The sequence below is a fragment of the Canis aureus genome, chromosome 20 (assembly GCF_053574225.1).
Source record: "Canis aureus isolate CA01 chromosome 20, VMU_Caureus_v.1.0, whole genome shotgun sequence".
In the NCBI taxonomy this organism is placed as follows: domain Eukaryota; kingdom Metazoa; phylum Chordata; class Mammalia; order Carnivora; family Canidae; genus Canis; species Canis aureus.
Window position 1 is genome coordinate 42,061,355 of NC_135630.1, and position 23,563 is coordinate 42,084,917.

General features: G+C 41.7%; 1 protein-coding gene and 1 long non-coding RNA gene across 2 annotated transcripts in view; both read left to right on the forward strand.

The window, feature by feature from the left end:
* LOC144291747 (uncharacterized) overlaps positions 1 to 21,106 on the forward strand; it is a 49,116-nt gene extending 28,010 nt beyond the window's left edge. The window contains exons 2-4 of the long non-coding RNA XR_013359218.1: positions 12,874 to 13,022; positions 18,617 to 18,830; positions 19,485 to 21,106. This is a non-coding gene — a long non-coding RNA (uncharacterized LOC144291747). The remainder of the gene's footprint in view (positions 1 to 12,873; positions 13,023 to 18,616; positions 18,831 to 19,484) is intronic.
* GPR39 (G protein-coupled receptor 39) overlaps positions 1 to 23,563 on the forward strand; it is a 202,147-nt gene that overhangs the window by 54,769 nt on the left and 123,815 nt on the right. The window lies entirely within an intron of this gene.

Sequence of the window (23,563 nt, forward strand, 5' to 3'; positions counted from 1 at the left end):
ACAGGAGCAGCTATATGGCAAAGATGGAGAGCTCAGTTGGGTGGGACCTCATGGCTAAGGTGCTTTAAGGTCAACTAACTAGTACCTGACATCTTCCAGTAAATCTAAATGAAACACATTCTTGTGAATTCTAATTTCAAGTGAGTTTACTTGAACTTGAGAGAGAAGCTACTATTTAGTGAGTAAAATGAAAATGAGGTAATTGAATATTTTTCCAGAATGGTATTTGAAATGTGCTCCATCAAATGTTTCAGAGCCCAAATGACCAGCTGCACGTGGTTAATATTTGGAAAGGAAGAAGGAGTATTGAAATGTCAGCCACTAGGAGGGTAAATGAAATAGCTGGCTGTCCAGTTACTAGACGTGGGCTCTACTTGGCATTCAAAAAGTTTTCTTTTCTTCTTTCTTTCTTTCTTTCTTTCTTTCTTTCTTTCTTTCTTTCTTTCTTTCTTTCTTTCTTTCTTTCTTTCTTTAAGTTGGAAGCTAAATAATGTGGTCAAGAGAATTAGGATGAGTCTGGATGACTGAAAAACAAAAATTAAAATCTTTCCCGACTCCTATATCCCCCTCTTCTAACACACACGAAAAGAGAACACCACTATTGATGTGAAATTATAAATGCTTTGATGGGTTTAGCTGGGTGGTTGCACATTGAAATGTGGAGTCCTTTATTCAGTAACTATTTATTGAGGGCCTACAGTGTTTTAGGCATTTGGGAGACAGATGATTGAACAGGTCTAGTCAATGAACCTTCTGTTCAGTAAGTAAGAGCAGACCCAGGAATAAATTGGGGTGGAAGAGGTAAATGTGACCCACAGGGTAAGTGCAAGCAGTGATAGCTGAAGGGATGTAGAGCTCTGATGGTGCAAACACAGGACTCCACTTAGGGGAAATGTAATCTGAGCTATAAATATTTGCAAGAGGAAAAGAAAACATGGGACCTGTTTGGAACATGATGAGGCATTTCATGGGCCTGATGTGGAAAATTTGTGGAATGAGAGATTATGAAATAAGACAGATATGGTGCAATTATGCAACGCCTTGAATGGATTTGTACCTTATTCATTGGCAGCCTCTATGAAGGGAAGGGGTTTGACCAGAGAAAAGGAACAAAAATGTAAATGCAATGCTTGATATCATTCATCATTAGAGAAATGCAACTTAAAACCGCAGTAACTACCACCTAACATCCATGAGGATGGCTATTGTCAGAAAAATCAGAAAATAACAAGTGTTGGTGAGGAGAAATTTGGAGCCCCTGTATCCTGTTGACGGGAATGTAAAATAGTGCAAGCGTTATGGCAAACGCTATGGAGCTTCCTTGGAAAATTAAAAACAGAATTACCATATGGTCCAGCAATCCAACTTCTGGATAGCCAAAAGAATTGACAGTGAGCTGGGAACAGATATGTGCACACCCTGTTTCATAGCATCACTATCCATCACTATCCAACTAAAAGCCACCTAAGTGTCCATTGATGGATGAATGGATAAACAAACTCTGATATACACATAAAATGGAATATTATTTGGCCTTAAAAGGCAGGGAAATCCTATCACATGCTACAGTATGGATGGAATTTGAGGATATTATACAAAGCAAAATAAGCCAGTCATGAAAAAACAAGCACCGTATGATTCCGCTTATATGACATATCTAAAGTAGTCAAACTCAAAGAAACAGAATGAGGATTTCCAGAGGTTGTAGGGGAGGAGAGAAAGGGGAGTTGTTGTTTAATGGGTACAGAGTTTCAGACTTACAAGGTGAAAAAATCGTGGAGATGGTTAAGGTGATAAATTTTATGTTAGGGAGTTTTTACCCCAATAAACAGAGAATACAGATAGAGCAGGGTGGAATGACTCAGATTGGGATTGGAAGGGAGAGGAAATGAAACTAATGAAACTAATGAAATCAGTCATTAGTTTCAGTAGTTACCTAAGTGAGAAGTAACTAGGGCAGGAACAGGAGAGGGGAGAGGAGTTAATCAAGGTAGAATTAGGAAGAGTTGGCTCCTGCTGGACGTTGGAATGAGAGCATAGGAGTCGGGGGTACCTTGGAGGTTCCCCAGCCTGTGCTAATGAGAACATAATGCAGTTTTTCCTCAGAAACAGTGACTTATGTGGGTACATAAGACATTTGGTTTGGGATGAATTCTGACTGCAGCCTGTGGTTGGTTGTGCAGGAGCTGGTCTGATTATACTATGTTTTAAGAGCTGTTGGAAACTCTTTTTTGTTTATTTTACATGTTCTCTCATTTTTTCCCCTGTGTTTGACTTTTGGTTTCATAGTTGACCTTGCTTGATGGTTTATCCCTTACTCTTAAGGTTAAGGGTGGGTTACATATTGCAGAATCTGGATCTCAGAGGAGTTCTTTTCACCCAATCCTCAATGCAAGGTCGAATGTTCTGGAGGAGTTGTAAAAATTAGGGAGCTGTGAGGCTTCCTTTACTGAAAAAGACTATTTGTTAATCCTTAAATTTTTTTTCCCCATTCCTTTTCTTAGAAACTTTATTTCCAAGTTTGTCAAATGGACACAATACCCTTACCTTTTTTTTTTTTTTCCCCATGGTGTCTCATTCATCTAAGCTGGAAGCCGCCTCAGAGGCGTGAGCTTACTTTTTTTTTTTTTTTTTTTTTTTTTTACTTAAGGCATTTTCCCAGTGACCAGAAGTTTACAAAGGTATTTGTGTTGTGTGTTAGAAGGTCACCACCTCCAGACTCCCGGAGTGGTGGTGCGAGCAAATGTGTAATTCCAAATCTGTGTGTTCACAGCTACAAGAATTGTATTGAGAATGGAAAGGAGAGCATTGAAATAGCCATGTGGATTGTTCTACAGAGATAATCATCCATTTGAGTCCAGCAAATTATCTTCTTAATGCTTGTGAGACCGGGAGGTGAAGGAAACATTTGGGATGTTTCAAAGGCCAGACTCTGAGATCGTAATAGAATGCGCTTTTGTGGGCTTCATTGTGTCGCTTATGTCAGAAAGAATTTTTATTCCTGATATTTGTGGACCTGTGATTACAAATGCCGAAGTGAGGTTGAGCTTTGTTTAATGCCTTGACATAAATATTTCAGCCCTAGAAGGTTAGAATTCTTAGAAAATTCACTGTAGGCTTTGGGGAACAGGTTATATGCTGAGACAAGAGTTTTAATAACCATATCTGACTGCAAGAAATTGTAAATAACTCTTATTTTGGAAATTGCAAATGTCTGTTACAGAATTTTTAGAAAATATAGATGAATACAAATGGCCCAAATCACCACCACTGAGCAATGACTCCTGTCAGCATGTGTCATCTGTCCTGGTATTACGGGGGTGTGTCTATGCCTGTGAGTATATGTGTATTTTGAGAGTGACCATATTATGCATATTAGCTTGCAATCTGATTTTTTCTGTTAATATATCAGGTATATCTTTCCATCTGACTGAGTTTTGAGTTTTCTCTTTTAATATTTTTTGTAAGGTTATATATATTAAAAAAGTTTTTATTTAGATTCAACCCAGTTAACATACGGTATATGTTAGGAGGAGAGGGGAGATATTTTAATATTTTTTGTAAGGTTATATATATTAAAAAAAGTTTTTATTTAGATTCAACCCAGTTAACATACGGTATATTATTAGTTTTAGGGGTAGAATTTAGTGATTCATCAGTTGTATATAACACTCAGTGTTCATAACAGCAAGTGCCCTCCTTAATGCCCATCACCAATTTACCCCATCCCCCCCACCTCCCCTCCAGCAGCCCTCAGTTTGCTTTTTTCAGTATTTTATTTGTTTATTCATGAGAGACAGAAAAAGAGGCAGAACAACGGGCAGAGGGAGAAGCAGGCTCCCTGTAGGGAGCCTGATGGCGGGACTCAATCCCAGGAACCCAGGATCACACCCTGAGCCAAAAGCAGATGCTCAACCACTGAGCCAACCAGGTGTCCCCCTCAGTTTGTTTCTTATAGTTAAAAGTCTTTTAGGGTTTGCCTCCCTCTCTGTTTCTAATCTTCTTTTATTTTCCCTTCCCCTGTGTTCATCTGTTTGGTTTCTTAAATTCCACATGAGTGAACTCATATGGTATTTGTCTTTATCTGACATATTTTAATTAGCATAATACTGTCTAGCTGCATCCATATCATTGCAAATGGCAAGATTTCATTCTTTTTGATGGCTGAGTTTTATATATATATATAAAACTTTATATAAATATATATATATATATATATATATATATATATATATATATATATCACTTCTTTATTCATTCATCTGGGCTCTTTCCATTGTTTGGCTATTGTGGACATTGCTACTATAAACACGGAAGTGCATTTGCCCCTTTGGACATTGCTACTATAAACACTGGGGTCTGGGATGCCTGGGTGGCTCAGTGGTTGAGCGTCTGCCTTTGGCTCAGGGTGTGATCCCAGGGTCCTAGGATCGAGTCCCACAATGGGCTCCCCTCAGGGAGCCTGCTTCTCCCTCTGCCCATGTCTCTGCCTCTCTCTCTGTGTTTCTCATGAATAAATAAATAAAATCTTAAAAAAAATACTGGGGTGTATGTGCCCCTTTGAATCACTATTTTTGTATCCTTTGGGTAAATACATAGTGCAATTGCTGGGTCATAGAATAGTTCTATTTTTAACTTTTTGAGGAACATCCACACTGTTTTCTAGGGTGTCTATACCAATTTGCATTCCTATCAATAGTGTAAGACGATTCCCCTTTCTCTACATCCTCACCAACACCTGTCATTTCCTGTATTGTTAACTTTAGCCATTCTGACAAGTGAGGTGGTATCTCATCATGGTTTTGATTTGTATTTCCCTGGTACCAAGTGCTGTTGAGCATCTTTTCATATGTCTGTTAGTAATCTGGATGTCTTCTTTGTAGAAGTGTCTGTTCATGTCTTCTGCTCATTTCTTGACTGGATTTTTTTTTTTTTTTTTGGTTTTTGAGTGTTGAGTTTAATAAGTTATTTATAAATTTTGGATACTTGCCCTTTATTTGATATGTAATTTGTGAATAACTTCTCCCAACCTATAAAGGTTGCCTTCTAGTTTTATTGATTGTTTTCTTTGCTGTGCAAAAGCTTTTTATCCTGATGAAATCCCAATAGTTCTCTCTCTCTCTCTCTCTCTCTCTCTCTCTCTCTTTTTTTTGCTTTTGTTTCCCTTGCTTCTGGAGATATGTCTAGCAAGAAGTTACTGCAGCCAAGCACAAAAGTTGCTGCCTGTGTTCTCCTCTAGGAATTCAATGGTTTCCTGTCTCTCCTTTAGGTCTTTCATCCGTTTTGAGTCTATTTTTGCGTATGGTGCAAGAAAGTGGTTTCTTTCTTTCCGTTTCATTCTTCTGCATGTGGCTGTCTAGTTTTCCCAACACCATTTGTTGAAGAGACTGTCTTTTTTCCATTCTTTCCTGCTTTGTTGAAGATTAGTTGACCATAGAGATGAGTGTCCATTTCTGGGTTCTCTATTCTGTTCCATTGATCTGTGTATCTGTTTCGTGCCAGTACCACACTGACTTGATGATTACAATTTTGTAATACAGCTTGAAGTCCAGAATTGTGATGCCTCCAGCTTTGGTTTTCTTTTTCAACATTCCTTTGGCTATTCAGGGTATTTTCTGGTTAGATACAAATTTCAGAATTGTTTATTCCAGGTCTGTGAATGCTGGTGGTATTTCCATTGGGATTTCATTAAATGTGTAGATTGCTGTGGTAGTATCGACATTTTAGTAATATTTGTTCTTCCAATCCATGGGTATGGAATGTTTTCCCATTTCTTTGTGTCTTCCTCAATTTCTTTCAAAAATATTCTATAGTTTTCAGAGTCCATATCTTTTACCCTTTGTTTTGATTCCTAGGTATCTTACAGTTTTTGGCGCAATTGAGAACAAGATTGATTCCCTCAACTTTGCTAAGTTCCTGTATCGATTCTACCAAATTTTTTGTGGCATCTTTTGTTTTTTTTTTTGTTTTTTTTTTTGTTTTTTTTTTGTAGATTTTATTTATTTATTCATGATAGTCACAGAGAGAGAGAGAGAGACAGAGAGAGAAGCAGAGCGAGAAGCAGGCTCCATGCACTGGGAGCCTGATGTGGGATTCGATCCAGGGTCTCCAGGATCGCGCCCTGGGCCAAAGGCAGGCGCCAAACCGCTGCGCCACCCAGGGATCCCCATCTTTTGGATTTTATCAAGAAAGGATGCTGTATTTTGTCAAGTATTTTTTACAGCATCCTTTCTTGATAAAAACCCTCCACAATGTAGGGATAGAGGGAACATAACATCATAAAAGTCATTTATGAAAGACCCACAGTGAATGCCATCCTCAATGGGGGAAAACTGAGAGTTTTTCCTCTAAGGTTAGGAATACCAAGGATGTCCACTTTTACCACTATTGTTCAACATAGTACTGGAAGGCCTAGCCTCAGAAATCAGACAACAAAAAGAAATAAAAGGCATCCAAATCAACAAAGAAGTCAAATTTTCACTCTTCACAGGCAACATGATACAGGAATTTAGCAAAGTTGAAGGATATAAAACCAATGCACATAAGTCTGTTGTATTTCTATACACTAGCAATGAGTCAGCAAAAGAAAAATCAAGGAATCGATACCATTCACAATGTGTATACTACCCACAACAGTGTGCTTCTTCATTTCTTATTACAGTCTTTGGTTTAAAATCTAATTTGTCTGATATGAGGATTGCTACTCCAGCTTTCTTTTGATATCCATTGTCATGATAAATTGTTCTCTACCCTCTTACTTTCCATCTGGAGTTTTCTTTGAACCTAAATTATTCTCTTGTACGTACCATATCTATGGGTCTTATATTTTTTTAAATCTATTCTGATAACCTTTATTCTTTGATTGGAGCATTTAGTCCATTTACATTGAAAGTATTTTTAGAAGATATGAATTTAGTGCCATTGTATTACCTGTAAAGTTACTGTTCCTGTCTCTGTTCCTTTCTGGTTTTTGTTACTTTGGGGCTCTTTCCACTCAGAGGGTCTCCTTTAGTATTTCTTGCAGGGCTGATTTAGTGTTCATGAATCCCTTTAGTTTCTGTTTGTCCCAGAAACTCTTTCTCTCTCCTTGTATTCTGAATGGCAGCCTTGCTAGATAAAATTTTCTTGGCTGCATATTTTTCCCATTTAGCACAGTGAATATATCATGTTAGTCCTTTCTGACCTGCCAGGTCTCTTTGGGCAAGTCTACTGCCAGCCTTATGTGTCTCCCCTTGAAGGTTACGGACCTCTTTTGTCTTGAGCTGCTTTCAGAATTTCTTTATCTTTGTAATTTTCAAGTTTGACTCTAATATATGATAGTGTTGACCTATTTTTATTGATTTTGAGGGAAGTTCTCTCTACTATTTGGATTTGAAAGTCTGTTTCCTTTTCTAGATTAGGGAATTTCTTAGCTATAATTTGTTCAAATAAACCTTCTGCACCCTTTTCCCACTCTTCTTCTGGGATTCCTATAACTTGGATATTATTTCACTTTATGGAATTGCTGAGGTCCCTAAGTCTACTTTCATGATCTGGTATTTTTATTTTCTTATTCTTTTCAGCTTATTTTCCATAATTTTATCTTCTGTATCACTCATTCACTCTTCTGATTCATTCATCCTCATTTATATGGTCTCCACTTGGGACTACATCTCAGTTATAGCATTTTTAATTTTGGTTTGATTCAATTTTAGTTCTTTTATCTCTTCAGTAAGGGGTTCTCTAGTGTCTTTTATGCTTTTTTCAAGCCCAGCTAGTATTTTTATCATTGTTGTTTTGAATTCTAGTTTAGACATTTTACTTACATCTTCATTGATTAAATCTCTGTCTGTCATTTCTTCCTGTTCTTTCTTTTGGGATGAATTCTTCCATTTTGTCATTTTGGAAAGGAAAGAAAGAAAGAAAATAAAAAATGGAAAATAAAAAGGAAAAAATAAGAAATAAGATAAAATACATAGAAGAAGCTAGATCCTAGGTGTGCTTTGGTCTGCTTGTTACAAATAGCTTCTGCAAGTCATTTTTCTGGTTTGTAGGTGTGCAGCTTCATCCTCCAAGATTTCTGATCGATTTCCAAGGTTACATAGTTTTTTTTTTTTTTAATTTTTATTTATTTGTGATAGTCACAGAGAGAGAGAGAGAATGAGGCAGAGACACAGGCAGAGGGAGAAGCAGGCTCCATGCACCGGGAGCCTGACGTGGGATTCGATCCCGGGTCTCCAGGATCGCGCCCTGGGCCAAAGGCAGGTGCCAAACCGCTGCGCCACCCAGGGATCCCCATAGTTTTTATTTTACAAATTCTCCTTGCTGGGCATTTAGATTGCCTCCGTGTTGCACTATTGGTTTACACCTGTTACTCCCTGCCTTACTGATTAATAGCATTTCCTTTTTATCTCGGAAGTGTCCCAGTTTGGGCAGCAAAGAATATGGCTACCTTAATCATTAAGATAAATGTTGGAAACTGATATAATTTAATTTTTGTGTATATCTGTTAATATACCCTTAACATAAACCTTTTAAAAATAGAATGTCTTTGGTAAATGGCTTAAGCTTTTAAAGGCATTTGATGCATATCAACAAATCTCCCTTTAGAAATGTTAGAAGGAGCCTATAGCTTTGGCCAGGACTAATTAGCCTGCTAAATATATATGTATTCTAAATATGTACTTCTGTTGACTTAGCTCAAAGTCATTTTGATTCTTAGCTAGTAAGAAAATAAGCATAGATATTGTAGAGTGGGAGATGTTAGGGAGTGGAGGGCAGAGGGAGATAGTGTAAAGTATGTTGGAGGTAACGGGAGAGTGGCTCAGTTATAATCCTAGAGCTACTGGGTGGTAATGATGATGTCAGTCATCATTATCATAATAATGGCAGCTCTGTTTAAGGAGGGCTGAACACCTGTGATAAAATATTTACTTCTCAAAGCCACTTTGCAAATAAATGTTATGTTACTGAAGGGGGAATGGAGATACAGAGATGTTGAATAGGCATATGTAACTAGTAAGCAGCAGAACTGGAATCTGAACCCAGTTTGTCCATTTCCCACACCCAATTTCTTTCTGTTTGGCCATGCTTTCCTTCTTGGTTCTCTGATCTGCCTTTTCTTCTGGATTTCCTTTTTTTTTTTTTTTTTTTTTTTTTTTTACCATCAGACATTAAATATGGACAAGGAGAGAGGTTGATAAAGGGAGCCACCAAATCCTCTGTGCTAAAAAGTTGCTGCCCACAGTTCTCTCTAGGCAAACTCAAGAAACCCACTTCATTTAAAGGGCTACCTAAATTTCCTTATGGATTGGTCACATAAAAAAACTCTATTGTTAATTCCTCAGTAGTGTTACAAAGAGGCAAGATGATGGGGAATGCTGAGGTCATTGTTTGGCTGTCTTCATTAAATAGCTGAATTTCTTACCTGTGAAAGGACAAATTGAGATTCTCTGTTCCTTTGAGAATCAGAATATTAAAAAATAATTGTAGTTCAGACATAACAGATGCCATTTATATTTTAAAAAAAAAAAGGATATGCCCTTGACAATCACAAGCAAGCATTTGTTAGACTCACACTTAACAACAGGTTGAAGATTTTGAAGCAGAGCATCAATTAGGTGATAGAAGTGGGTTTATATGCAGAGTAATAGAACTTTGACTTATTTTATTGCATTTTGATAGAATATCTCCCATGGAAAATTATCCTCCATTTATAGTCATTATCAAGTTAAATATTGTGTTAAAAAGGAGCCACTGAGTTATCATGTACAGAAAATGGTTGAAATGGGACTCTGAAATGGGTTTAGAGTTGAAGGGAAACTCTAAAATGAAAGTCAGGTTATCTTTGGATGCAGTTCCTAGCCAATGGCCTTCATGGTGGCTGCTCAAGCCAGGATAAGAAAATGACACTCACAGCAATGTCCCAGCCACAGCTGCTCTCCCTGACCCTCCTTGTAAACTTGTTGGGAAGTTATTCCTTGAATGAAAGCTATAAATACAGAATCTGGGCTAAGGGAAACTGTCTCATTTAAGCCTACCATATTGACACAGCAAAGGGAAGCTGATCATCTCTCTAGGCTGGACAGTGACTTGTGGATTCTTCACTCAGTGTTGTTGATTTTCCGCATAAGATGGATCAACATTGATCTTGGCTACTGTCCCAAGTGGGGTCAGTGCTCAGCCCAGGTTCCTGCTCATATGCCTCTGTTTGCATCCTCACAATGAACTGATTAAGTCCAGACTTTAATATTTGACCTATGTCCTCTTCTCTCTCCCAGTCTCATGAACTCACAGATATTCACTGATCTTGTCCCAATATTCACAGGTCTTTACCCTTAAAGTGTCTCTGATTGGTATCCCTAAACTCCCCATTCACAAGATGTCTCTGGCATGTCTTTTCCTCCCCAAGATCCAGAATTATGGATCAGTCCTTTTTTTAAGAAGTCGCTGGGTTTTCTTGGGTGAGAGATAGACTGGGGTGGAAGCCTGGGAATGCACAAGTACACTGTGGCTGTTGGGAGCAGGCAGCTGGCTCCAGTGATGGTAAAGCTTAATTCCAGAATGGGGCAGGATCTTTTATGCATGGCGTTCATGGATTTCTATGTTTTTTTTTTTAATGTAATGATCAGTTTGCTAAGTTACCTACTAGATATAAACCAAGATCATCTCAGTTTTTATTCTTCTATTTTTGTTTGAGCTGTCAACTTTCTCCTAATATTCATGTACAACATCCTTACAGCAGATTTGACAAACTATATTATGTATCATTACGTTAATCTATGTTAATATATGTTAATCTATTGCTGTGTGACAAACCCCCCTAAAACATAGGGCCTTAAACCAACCATGATTTGTGATTTCTCATGATTCTACAACTTGGGCAGGGCTTGGCTGGTGATGTCTCTGCCCCACCATGGTGCCACTTAGCTGCCATTAGCTAGCAGCTGGGCTAGGGTAGAGGCCCAAGAAGGTTTCATTCATGTGTCTGGTGCCTCAGGGCTCCTCCATATGTCTCCTTCATGTGGCTGGCTTGACTTTCCTCATAGCATGGTGGTTTCTGTATCGCTAGGTTTCTTAGAGGATGGACAACTTCTAAGAACACGGTAGAAGTTGCCAGTCCTTCTTCAGGCTTACGCCTAGAACTGACACAGCATCATTTCTACCACAGTATGTTAGTCAAAGTAAGTAAAAGGCCAAGTCAGATTCAAGGGGAGGAAAAATAGACCCTGTGTCTGGATCAGAGAGGTCCTAAGGATGAGGAACTGTGGCCTTCTTTGGAGAAAACTATACTATGTATTGATTTCTTTGGAAGCACCAATATTTTGATACCCAACAGTTAATACCTTTTGGGTGCCAGTGAGCCAATATTTTCAAGGCTTTGGATATCTTTGCCCTAGATTCCCTATAAATAGTAAGTTACAAATCAGATGGAGTCAAATTATAGCAATGCCAATTTCTCCCTCTCTGCTTTATCTTGCTTTAACAGAATTGAAAGTCATTCACATGTCCTCTAAAAGAAATACCATGTAAATGCTTAATGACAATTACAGCTGACCTATAGAGTTATCTTATGTATAGCATTTAGTTCTGCAAGAATATACCTCGGTGTATGGCATTGTAGTGTAGCAAGTGAAAACAAAGATGCAGGAACCATTGCCTGAGTTTGAATGGGAACTTTATCATACACGAGCCGCATAACCTTGAATCAGTTTCTTAAGCTCTTTGTGACTCCATTTTTTCATAAAATAAAGGAAATAATAATACAAGCATATGTCATTGTTTATAGGGATTAAATGTGGTCAGAGCAGTAGTGGACATCTGAGGAGTATACAGGATGTGCCAGCCATTGTTATTGACCAAGAATGGCCCCTTAGGGGCCGTGTGTGAGACAATTTGGAACAGCCCCAGTACAAGGTCAGCTCTCATCCATCAGTAGAATCCCATGGATTAGCCTGTGTCCCATCCCTTTTGCTTCATCCAGCTCACTGGTGGGTACATGACACAAATGTCAGGGGTCTGGGCAGCCCTTTATATTGGTTTCACATCCAACTAATTATGGAGAGCTGCTGTAGTCATCCCACATGTACAAGTCCCTCTTGTGTTAGAAGAAGTCTATTTCTGGCACCCAGGCTGCGATCCACATTGGTTATATGGCCAATGCCAGTTTTTTTGTGCTACCCCAGAGCACAGTGCCAGGTAGTATATGGCTCTCAAAAAGATCTCTACCCTCAGTCGCCACTGACATTGTTTGACTCCAACACCTGATTGCTCTTTAGTGTTCCCCCTCGTGGAGATCATAAAGACTCTACACTGCATACAAATTGACCACTGAGAATTCTAGCTCTGCATTCTCTTCCAAGGCTTATGGCACAAGCCCAAAAAGGCCTTTCAGTGTCTGGAGAGCTGCTTCTTGGGGCAGGAATCACAACTTTCCTGGGTACTTTAGATAGAGGCTACTTTAGATAGAGGCTACTTAAAATTCTCAGATTAGAGATGGCTGGGAATATGCTGTCCTGGGAATCCCAATGGTATATCAGCTGCCCTCTTGTTAGTTGGTGGATCAGATGTAGGAGTTTCTCTTGACCTTGAAAGGAATGTCTCCACTCAGCCTCATACACTGAACCCCAAGGAACTGAGTTTCTAATGCAGGCTCTGGATCCTGTTCAGATTAATGACCCATCTTTAGTCCCTTAGGTCACTCTGTAAAGCTAAAAGTGTACTTTTTAGTGCAGTTTCACCTTCACTCATGATCACTGGTGTGTTGCACTAGCTACAGGCTTGTGGCCAGCTCCAGAGGCCAATATTCAGTGAACATGCCTATGGCCAATTGCATGATATTAACATGTCCCTGGGGCTGCATGGTAAGGAGAATTCTGTGTCTTCCTTATCTAGCTGCTTAACTGACCAGAAACCTTGAAAACAAATTCCCTGTTTAAAAGAAGTGAAAACTGCTGCCTAAACAACTGAGAAAGATTTCAGAAGGCATCGGTGAGCTGGCAAGGAGCAAAAACACGTGAAGGCCACAGACTGAATGGAAGCAGGTATTAGAGAGGTACAGTGGTCCCTTGTGGTTATTTGCCAGATTAGACAAACTTGACCATTGGTTTGTATGGGCATGAGAGACCCCCCCCAAAAAAAGCCCCAAATTAGAAGTTCACTTGGTCTGTCCAAACTGGGAAGTCCAGTCAGTGACTGACTGTCCCAACATACATTAAGTCAGGATCTCAAACAGTTATAGCCTCAGAGTAAGGATGAATAAGCCCCAGGGGACAGTAGGAAGTCTTGTCTCAACTCCTGATTCTGAATGGAAGGGATGTATTCTCCTACAAGTGGTAGTACATCTGAATGTCCTCATGTAGGCTTGCAGCCTGGACTCACACTATATGGGACGTTTGAAAAACCTCAGGTGGAAAATTGAGTTTTAAGTTGAAGTCCGCATTGGTTGTACCACAGGCACTTGGCAGAAGGAAACACATCTTCTCTGGAGGAACTCGCCTGTAACCCAGGCCTCGAGGAATTCTCATAGATAACGTTCTGGGAAAAAAATGAGCTTATACTTTGAGAAGAAAATTATAAAACCACATATGGGAGTCAAAGTACTAAGAGTGAAAGCCTGAAAAACCAAGATGGCTGACGCCTATCCAGAGTGGTTTCAGACATTGGTACTAGAAGGCGCAAATTATAAAATAATAAGCTTAAGGTGAGAAACCAAGTGGCTTAGAAAATAAAAAAGGAAAATGAGATTTTAGGTAGTCATGCAGATTTGACAAGGAACCAAATAAAAACTTTCAAGGTGAAAATTATAATAGTCAAAATTTAATAATTCTGTTTAACAGATTTAATAACCAATTAGATGTAGCTGAAAAGAAGATTAGTCAGCTGAAATAGATTTAAAGAAATTTATTCATTAGTGCAGTCCAGAGAGGCAAGGAGATGGGAACATGAGAATTAGCAGTCATGAAGGATAGAGTGGGAGTTGCAGAAGAATACTGAAAAGAGACTATTAAAAGAGATAATGCGATGATTTTTCCCAAACTGATGAAATTAAACAGATTCAGGAAACTATGATGCCTAGATAGCTGTCCAGGGCAAATGTAATGTCAAAGACAAATGTAATTAAAGTAGCTCAGGACAAAAATGTACATAACTTTCTAAAAATCAATCCATTTCTAGGTCCTAGTTGCTTTCCACATTGGCCAGCAGGGAAACTGAATGTTAAGTAGGCAAATTACTCGCTTCTTCTGGACTTTCTTGTTTGTGTGGTTATAGTCTTAGTTATACCAGAGGAATTTCTGGTGAACATTTTTGAGAGCTCCTCGGACTTCACTTTGGCTCATTACAATGACTTGCATGTCCTGGGTGAGGAAACAGTCCCGTGTGTGAGGGTGGGAGGTAAGGTGGGGGGGGGGGGGCAGGACACCTTTATTTGATCAATAGTCATTGAATAAGAGTATTTTTACTAGGCAGATCAAATCTTTGTTCTAATCCTTTTCTTCTCTATGTGCACTACCATGCAACAAATTTTGCTATGTTAGGAGTGACATAGATTTTGTCAATTTTTAATACCTTATATACCTAATCTGTCTCTGGAAGGTGAAAAGCTACATCAGAGGGTAGAAGAGGCTCAGACCCCAGTTTCTTTGGACACATACCCAGGGACTAGGAGCTCGTTAGCTCTGATGAGACCCCTGTGAGAGTCTGAGGGGAGCTGTGTGTCTCAGCAGGCAGTCCTGTGGGCACCTGCTTACAGCTGCCTGTTTGCCTATACTCTCTCCTGCTTTCCCTCCTGCCCTGTCAGCAAGCCACACTGTTTTGCTGAAGCCCAGCTCACTGAGGGTACAGAGGCCTTCCCTTCAGTGGAGAAAAGCCAGAAGAACTCCTTCTCTCTAAGAAAGGAGGGGGAGAGAAAAATGGCAAGTTGGAGGTGCAGCACGCAGCCTCTTAATGCACATATACTTTGCTTTATGCTGGCATTGGAGACAGCCAGGAGATGGAAAAGGAAAGAAGGGCAGTTTTCAGGCCAAATCCTGCTTCTCCTCAGAAATCTCTAATCATAAGCTCTGGATTTAGACTAAGGGGATTTATGCAATATTTATCGTATATTTAATGGACTTCTGTTATATTCTGGGCAGTATTCTAGACAGTGGGGGGTGGGAATCATAGTGAAAAAATAGACAAAAATCCTGACCTCCTAGAGCTGATAGCCTAGTGGGGGAGCCAGAGCACAAGCCAGTAGCTGCTGGTGGCTGGTAAAAGCTGTGGAGAGGAATAAAGCAGGGAAGAGAGAGGAGGGTCTGGGGAATGAAGCTGGCTCTTTTCAGGATGTTCAGGGAAGGCCCAGAGGCAAGGTGCTGGGAGCAGAGCCATGCAAGAGGGAGTGCTGGTCCCAAGGTGGTGGGCAGGCTTGCCTCGCACTGGACGGAAGCCCACACAGCCTGTCCTCAGTACGGAGACTGCCCTGACCATGGGCCCCCAGCTCTAGGCAGGCGCTCCTGAGCTGGGGAGCTCCCAAACATCACCCCAGGGTGGAGGGAGTGGAGATGCGCTTGTGAAGGCGGACTGGCTGGGAAGGCTGGGGTGGGGTTAGGCCAACAACCAGGAAAACCAGGCCCTGGAGCTGAATCTGTAACTGGGTGCCAGCTCAAGTGTGAACCATGGCAAAAGGAGCTGCTATAATTTGCGAACCTTGAACCAAGCTGAGCCCCAAATTAATCTTTTTTTTTCCCCACTGAGCTGAGCATTCAACCAAGGATTTTTCAAAACAGCAACACCTAGTAAGCCAGTCTGAACCAGAACCAAGCCTATTCATTTTCTAAAAGTATTGAACTGGAACAATATAGGAATATTAAAGTATCTTTCAAACTAACCCAGAATTGAACGGATCATTCACAAGTGCCCAGCCTGAGATGGAAAAAAATCTCTTTTTAGAGAGACCATTCTGCGTGTATTAAATGTCTGGCTGAAGAGTCTGTCCTCTTCAGCACTGCCTTGTGACCTCTTTTAAATTGTAATCTTCAGCTTAATTCTTACATTTAACTTTTCATTTGCACAATTTGTTTGCCTGGTTTTTCAACATGGTCTTGACAATAGGAGCCCCATCTTGTATTGCCCAGAGATCTTAGCACAATTCTGGGTAGGTGTAGGATAGGTGTATGAGTGTGTGTGTGGGTGGGTGGTGGGGAGGAGGGGCGGGCTAGGGGCATGAAGCTACTGAGTTTGAAATTTGTTTTGCAAGCCAGAGGAAGCCAGTGGAAAGGTTTTAAGCAGGGGGTGGTGTACTCAGATTTGAGTTTCAGAAATCACACTGTGGGGCAGAAATGTTGAGAAGGGGCAGGAATGGAGGCAGAGAGTCTGGTTAGGAAGTGATTGTAGTAATCTGAGTGAGGAGTGATAAAAATGCAGTGTGTGGTGCCCTGAAATCAGAAACTGGGTTGGAATCCTGTCTTCTTTTATTTATTTTTTAAGATTTTATTTATTTATTAGAGAGAGAGAGAGCACAATTGGAGTGAGGGGCAGAGGGAGGCTTCATATTTCCTTGCCTTGTGACCTGGGGCAAATCATACCACTTGTGCATGCATTAGTCCTCTCTCCTGTGAAGTTGGAGGCTAATCATGCTCCCTGCATCATGTGCATGTGATTTATATGACACAGTATGTGCAAAGTATGGAGAGCTTCAAAATAGTGCCTGACAACAGTGGGCACTTGGGTCATTTTCATTAGTGGCATAGAGAGAAAGTAATAAGTAGGAGACATATGTAGGTAGTAGAATCAATAAGATTGAGTATGGGTAAGAGTGAGAAGGAGTTAAGGATGCATCAGGTTTCTGATTTAGACAGTTAAGTAGATGGTGGCCACATGAGGGTAGGGGGATTTGGGAAAGGAACCAGATTGGAAAGGCAACAGTTGAACGTGTTGTGTGGGAGGTGACTTAACCTGGTAGGTCTGAGTTTTAGCAGAGCAGTAGAGGCTATAACTGGATACAGACATGGGCTTTATTTGCAGAGCCCCTGGATATGTTGAATTCACCAGAAAGAAGATGCAGAGCGGGAAGACAACATTTGGGGCAGGTTGATATTTCAGAAGCAAATTTAAAAAGACAAGGCTATAAAATAGAGGTTAAGGAAGCAGCTGAAGAGGTAGGAGGAAAACCAAGAACAAACCGGAATCGCAGAAGCTGGGGGAAGGAATTCCAAGTAGGGTGTGATCATTCAGAAATGAACACATTTCCAGGGGTGATACGGCTTCACTGGCCTCCATAGTCTGTTTTTTCTGGGAGGGAGTAGATAGATTTCAAGAGGCTGAAGAGCAGCTGGGAGGGAGGATTGGAGAGAGCATGAGTAGGCAACTCTTTCAAGACTCTTGGTCATAAGAGGTGGGGCAAGATATAGGCCCTCACAGAACTTCTTTCCCTGAATCAGGGTTTGGATTTCCTTGCCAAACCAGGCGACGTTACAGAAGTGGTCCGAATCTTTACCTGGCTGAGGCCTCTGCAACCCTCTGAGGGAGACCTACCCCTTTCCCAGTCTCTGTTGAACCAATACCGCAGGAACATGTTTATTGTCTCTTTTTTCGAGTAAAATCCAAGGTCCTCAAAGGCAGATATCTTTCCTGTCAGTGCTCTTCTGTTTCTCCCTCACTAATTAATGCCTAGCGTTATGTTGGCATTAATTCCCGTTATTCACCCTATCACACAGGGCTCCCCTTGTGGGATCCAGGACAGAAATTTCCCTCCGGCTTTTATTCCAGGCATGATTTTCCCTGAGCAGTGGGATTGTTTCCATCACATGAACACTGCCTCGTTTCATGTTTCCCTCTGATTATGCTCCTCTCTTTGAGGAACTGAGTCAAATTGTATCCCATTTTAGCAGATGATAGAACATTCAAGCACATGTTGTAGTATGAATCATTCAACACATCCCTAGCTTCAGCTTTATTTTTCCTCACTTTATTTTTCATCTCCCTGGTTTCCTCATTTCCTAATATTTAGTTTCTTACCCTGAATGCGTTTTTCCAGGTTCTTCAAATACCTTCCAAAACAAAGTGAGTTTATACATCAATAATAGGAATGATAGGGCGGTAACCAGAAGAAGCTGTGAGGAATTCTTTTTGAGACTTAGGAGAAGTGAAGTAGATAAGAGGCTGAGATCACAGGTAGTGAGAGGGGATGTGATCCACATCCTTGGAAGCTCTGTTGGGCTTCCAAGGGATTTCAGCCTTGTTGGAGACAAATCAGAGACAGTAGGAAGAGAATAATAATATAACAAGGCCATACAAGAAGAGTATGTCTCCATAAATGGTTCAGGTGAGGAGACATATGGGTATCAGAAAGGAGAGGCCATCTTATGTGATTGGCATGTTCTAGAAGGCTTCATGGAAGACTTGGGATAAGTCTTCAGCCTTGAAGAAGAAATGAGATCTAAAGAGTGCACATAAACCTTATGTTCATTGAGAATGGGAGTAGCCACCATGCCAGATGGCTGGACATCTAGATCAACTCATGGCGGGAAGGAGGCACCAGCTGGCATTAGGACTGTGACCCGTAGGGATCAATTTGTGGACCTCGATTTGGAAGCCCTGGGTGGTGGTCTCTGCCAAGGTCAGAATAGGACAGGATCTGCTCTCTCTTTCCTGGTAGCTTGACCTGCGTTTTCTGGCCAAGGTTTGTGGATAAGCGTGCCCATTCCTGCCCATTCCGATCTGCCTTCCTCGCTGACCACAATGTCCATAGAGAGGGCAGGCTGGACTGCAGTTCTACCGAAGGCTCAGAGAGCACACCTTCCTTGCCAACTCATCCATCAGCAATAAACGGAACTTCTTGACAGTTTTAAATTTCCTGCCAGGAGCAGCTGGTGAGTATTCCTCCAGAGAAGCAGTCTTGGAGAAGTTTTAGCAGCATCTAGCTAGAGAACGTATTTTCTCTCTCCTCCTCCTTCCATCTCTCCCCCCACTCCCCTCCCCACTGGTCTCCTTCCCTTCCCCTTCCCTCCCCTGGTCTGATTTACCTTTAAAGACCCTGCTCTTCTTGCGTCCCTAGTCCCTGGGAATTAATTTAGGGACAAGGGAAGGCTTTCTCTGCACAGCCAGCTGAGTTACTACTCATTACCATCTTTAAGATTCAGAAAGCAGCCCTCTCTTTAAAGGTTCTTTTAATGAGCCAGTCCAGCATCGGACTTCCAATTTTCGCCCCTGCCAGACAACAGCCGCTGGGAGGGCCTGGGAAACCAGTCTTGCTTCCAGACACTTGCAGCTTTTGGGGCCACAGGAGCAATATAATTATTCCCCATTAGTGCTCTATGAAAGTGCAGATGGTGTGCAGAGGCCGGATGCTGTTTGGCTTGCCTTTTTCCCTCACTGAAACATTTTGGTTTATGCCCCTTCATTTCAGAAAATAAGGGCAAGGCCTGGCTCAGCGTGTTTACCAGTCTCTCCTGCTGGACAGGTTAACAGCAGAGCGCAGTGCTGTAAATGTCCTATATGGAACCTCTAATTACTTATTTACCCAGGCACATGAAGATACGTGTTCTCCTCCAGCAGGAAAATGTGTGAATCAGAACTCCCTCTGCTGCTGCAGGAAGCACAGTCCAAAAACCTCCGTCACCTGAAACCAGAGGCAGAAGCCCGAAAAATAACCCGGTGATGATTTTATCAGCGATCGGCAACAAGACCCTGAAAACAGGAATGTGGATGTCCTGTAGGGTGGAGGTTTCAGGGCTCCCCCACCAAGCTCAGCCGGCCCCCCTCCCCCGAACCAAACCGTTTTTTGCTTTCTCTCCACTTGTCCCTGGCTCTGTTTGAGATTAGAAGTATTTCTGACATGCTGTGCAAATATATGCAAATTCGATGTGAGTTCTTGTCAACTCCACTTTGCCCAGTGTGGCTGGGCTGCTTGTGCGGCGCTGGGCGACTGGCCTCCCGGAATCCCAGCAATATGGCCTGCCCGGCCCGTGCCAGGAGCTATTAGCAGCCTTGACGAATGGGATGAAGGAGCTCAGAGAGCCCCACCGTCCCTGTGAGTAATAAATACCGGGGCGCTTAGGGTGCGGAGAAGCACGAGGTACTGTCAGAGGCAGGAGGGAAAGAGCTGGCTTTCGCTGATTTTTTAAAATATCTGTTTGGTTTCTGAGTCTTACTCTCATTTTTATGCAGCCTTGGTGGAAATTTGCTATTCTGACAAGAACAATTATTTGATGACATCCTTATTCCTGGGTCTTTTTTCAGAGCTGGTCTTCCGAGGCTGCTGAGGTTGTCCAGAGGCAGGCATCCTGATGCACGTGAGGCTGGAGGCAGAGACCGTGTAGAGATACACACTCTAATGTCTATCCTCACAGGGCCTACCCCTCATTTGCATCTGAATTCCAAATAGCCAACATATGGCACTTAAAATGGACATCCTCGAGCAACTGGAAATCTGTCTCCGTTTTCTTGGGATCGTCATGGGTCATCCCCCTTTTTCTATCTCTGGGGTCTCTCCCTCCTTTTTCAGTTACCTTAGTTGTCTGTTCTTTGTAGGCTGAATATGAGAGGAAGAGTGGGTTCTGGTTAGGTTGGGGAGGCCAGAGGAAAGGGGGCAGGTGGAGAAGTCTCTGTACTCATGTGACTACTGCTACCTTCAAACTTCGCTCTTCATAAACCGGCCCTGCTAGAGAGCAGAGGATCCTTTGTGCAATCTGTGATCTTACCGTTCTTGCCCATGCATCCCTGTGCAAACGGCAAAAAAAAATAAATGTTGGACTCCTCTAGGACTTTTATGTAATTGTCATAACTAATTAAGAGTCATAATTATTTCCTACTTTGGAACAAAGCTCTTTCTCACACTCCACTTAGTATGCCAGGTCTGGAGTGTGTATGAATAAATTCCTGTTGCTCCTCCCCCTGAAGCTGTCCAAGGAAGAAACAGCTCAAACACACCTTAACCCCCCGCATTTGGAGTGTGTGCCCTAATGACTTACTAATGGTTCTTGAGAAATGGATAATCTCTGCAAATGTCTGAAAGAGAAATGAGTGGTTTGAAGGGCTCAGCAGAATCCCAGGAATATGTTACGATAAAGGTTTCTTTCAACCATGTCCTTGAAATGCAGAGCTGTTAGCTGTAAAAGGATCTGTATTCTGGGTCCCTGAAATAGGCTCCAGCCTGGCGTCATCACTAAAGCAGCACCATGGGCAGCCCGGGTGGCTCAGCGGTTTAGCGCCGCCCTCAGCTCAGGGTGTGATCCTGGGGACCTGGGATCAAGTCCCACATTGGGCTCCCTGCATGGAGCCTGCTTCTCCCTCTGCCTGTGTCTCTGCTTCTCTCTCTCTCTCTCTTTCTGTGTCTCTCACGAATAAATAAATCAATTTTTTTTTAAAGCAGCAGCATTTAGGCTCACATGTCAATTACAGGTGACCATTGTGTCCAATTTTTTTTGTGTGTGTGTCCAATTTTTAACATTAAATTTGTGCATGAGTCTTTTTTTTTTTTTTAAGATTTTATTTATTTATTTATGAGAGACAGAGAGAGGCAGAGACACAGGCAGAGGGAGAAGCAGGCTCCATGCAGGGAACCTGATGTGGGACTCGATCTCCGGACTCCAGGATCACGCCCTGAGCTGAAAGCACTTTCCACTGAGCCACCCAGGCGTCCCTGGTGCATGAATCTTTAGCTACGAAGAGCCTAAAACCATCATTTGTGTTCTTTTGCACAACATCTAAACATTATTTTCGTGTGTCTATTGATTGGCAACAAAACATCTCTCAATGGAACTTTGGTTTTCCATTAATTGAAAGAGCAAAAGCCACTTCTAACTGGTGTCAGTTGATTCTAGTTTGGGCCCTGGTTCCAGAAACCTTGAGTGGTGACTGTCTATTTTTTGGATACCCGAATACTCCTTGGACTTGAAGCCCTCAAGAGAGACCATTTATCTCTGTCAGCTTCAAAATGCTCTTCTGGCAGGTGCCGCCTATTCACAATTAGAAGGGCCTGCTTCTCCTAACAGGCCCTCACAGAGTTTCCTTTCCCCTCAGATGACAGTAGGACTCTCATCTTTTTCAGTTTCAGCTGTGAGGATGGCATTGTGTGTGGCATATTTTCCCTATGTTTCCACGTAAACAAGAATTAAAGCCATCGCTTAGAAGAATTAATGAACATTGGGTGACTCCCTGTCACACCCATAAGATTCTAGCACAATTAAAAAAATACATAACCTAGCTGTTGAACTCATTTGTTGAACTGTTTAGAAGAGTGTTTTCTTGATGTGAAAAACAATTGCAGTGCGTCACAGGTTCCCCAAAGTGAATTTTTTGTAAACTGCTTAGCCTGGGATTTGTCGTGACATCACCTCAACGTAGCTCTCCAAATGTGCTGAAATATTGTCCAGTTGTTTCTCTGTTACACGCTACTAAATAGGTATATAAAAAGGACATCATTTTATTTATATGTAGATATGAGATATAAATAGAATAATTGTATGCAGTGCTCGGCAAAATGTGAAAAGGGGTGCGGCAGCCCAGAATATTCTATATTGAGTAGGACCTAAAAAGAGACTAGGAAGTCTTTAGCAACTGGGAGTCTGAAGATAAGGAAAGATCAGGGCAAAATTTCGTGTCATGCAGCTTGGCAGCCGGTAGGTCTCAGTAACAATAAGTAACATTTATGAGCGCTTATAGATATCAGGACTGCTCTGAGCATTTTACATGTGTTTTCTCCCTTAAGTGATTTAGATGTAGGCACTGAGAATTGAAAAGGATAAGAAAAGAACTTGCCCCAGTGAATGGCACAGCTAGAAAGTCCCAGGGTCGAGGTTTGAACCCCAGGAGTCTGCGGTACAATTCTAACACTGTCTATCTGGAGTTAGGTCAGATTTCACAGGTTAAGGACATAGTCCCAACAAGCCTGCTCTCACGGCAGACACACCTTGGGGACTCCCAGGTCACTCACATCTCTGACTAATTAGCTACAAATTCTGGTATCCTCTGACTCCCTCAGGTTGGATAATTCACTAGAATAACTCCTAGAACTCAGGAGAGCTCTATACTGTGATGATGGTTTTATGATGAAGGGTACAAATCAGAAACAGACAAAAGAAATGCCTGTCGGGTAAGGTCTGGGAGGGTAGGAAACACAAACCTTCCACTACTCAGAATGTGTCACCCTCTTGCAGAAGTCTCCACTGAACCTAGAGTCCAGAGTTTTTATTGGGGTTTCCTTATGCAAGGTAGTTGGTTGAACCATAGGAGACATGATTTAATTCAATCTCTGCCCCACGCTCCTACTTCTTCCCAGTACTTAGGTTAGGTCACATCACTTGGCTCTAAGTCCCAACCCTCTAATCACATGGTTGGTCGTTGGCACAACCAGCCCCCATCCTGAAGCTGTCCAGGGGCCCTCCCAAGAGCCACTTCATTATCATCAACTCAGGTGTGGTCTGAGGGACCCACCTTGACTAACAAAGACACTCCTGTTACTTAGGGGAATTCCAAGGGATTAGAGGCTTTCTCCCAGGGGCCAGAGACAAAGGCCAGCCAAATTCTTTATTATACAACATAGTCTAACTGCAGAGGCACGTCACTCACTATAGGAGGTCTCAGCTCCTTTCACTCCCTGGGT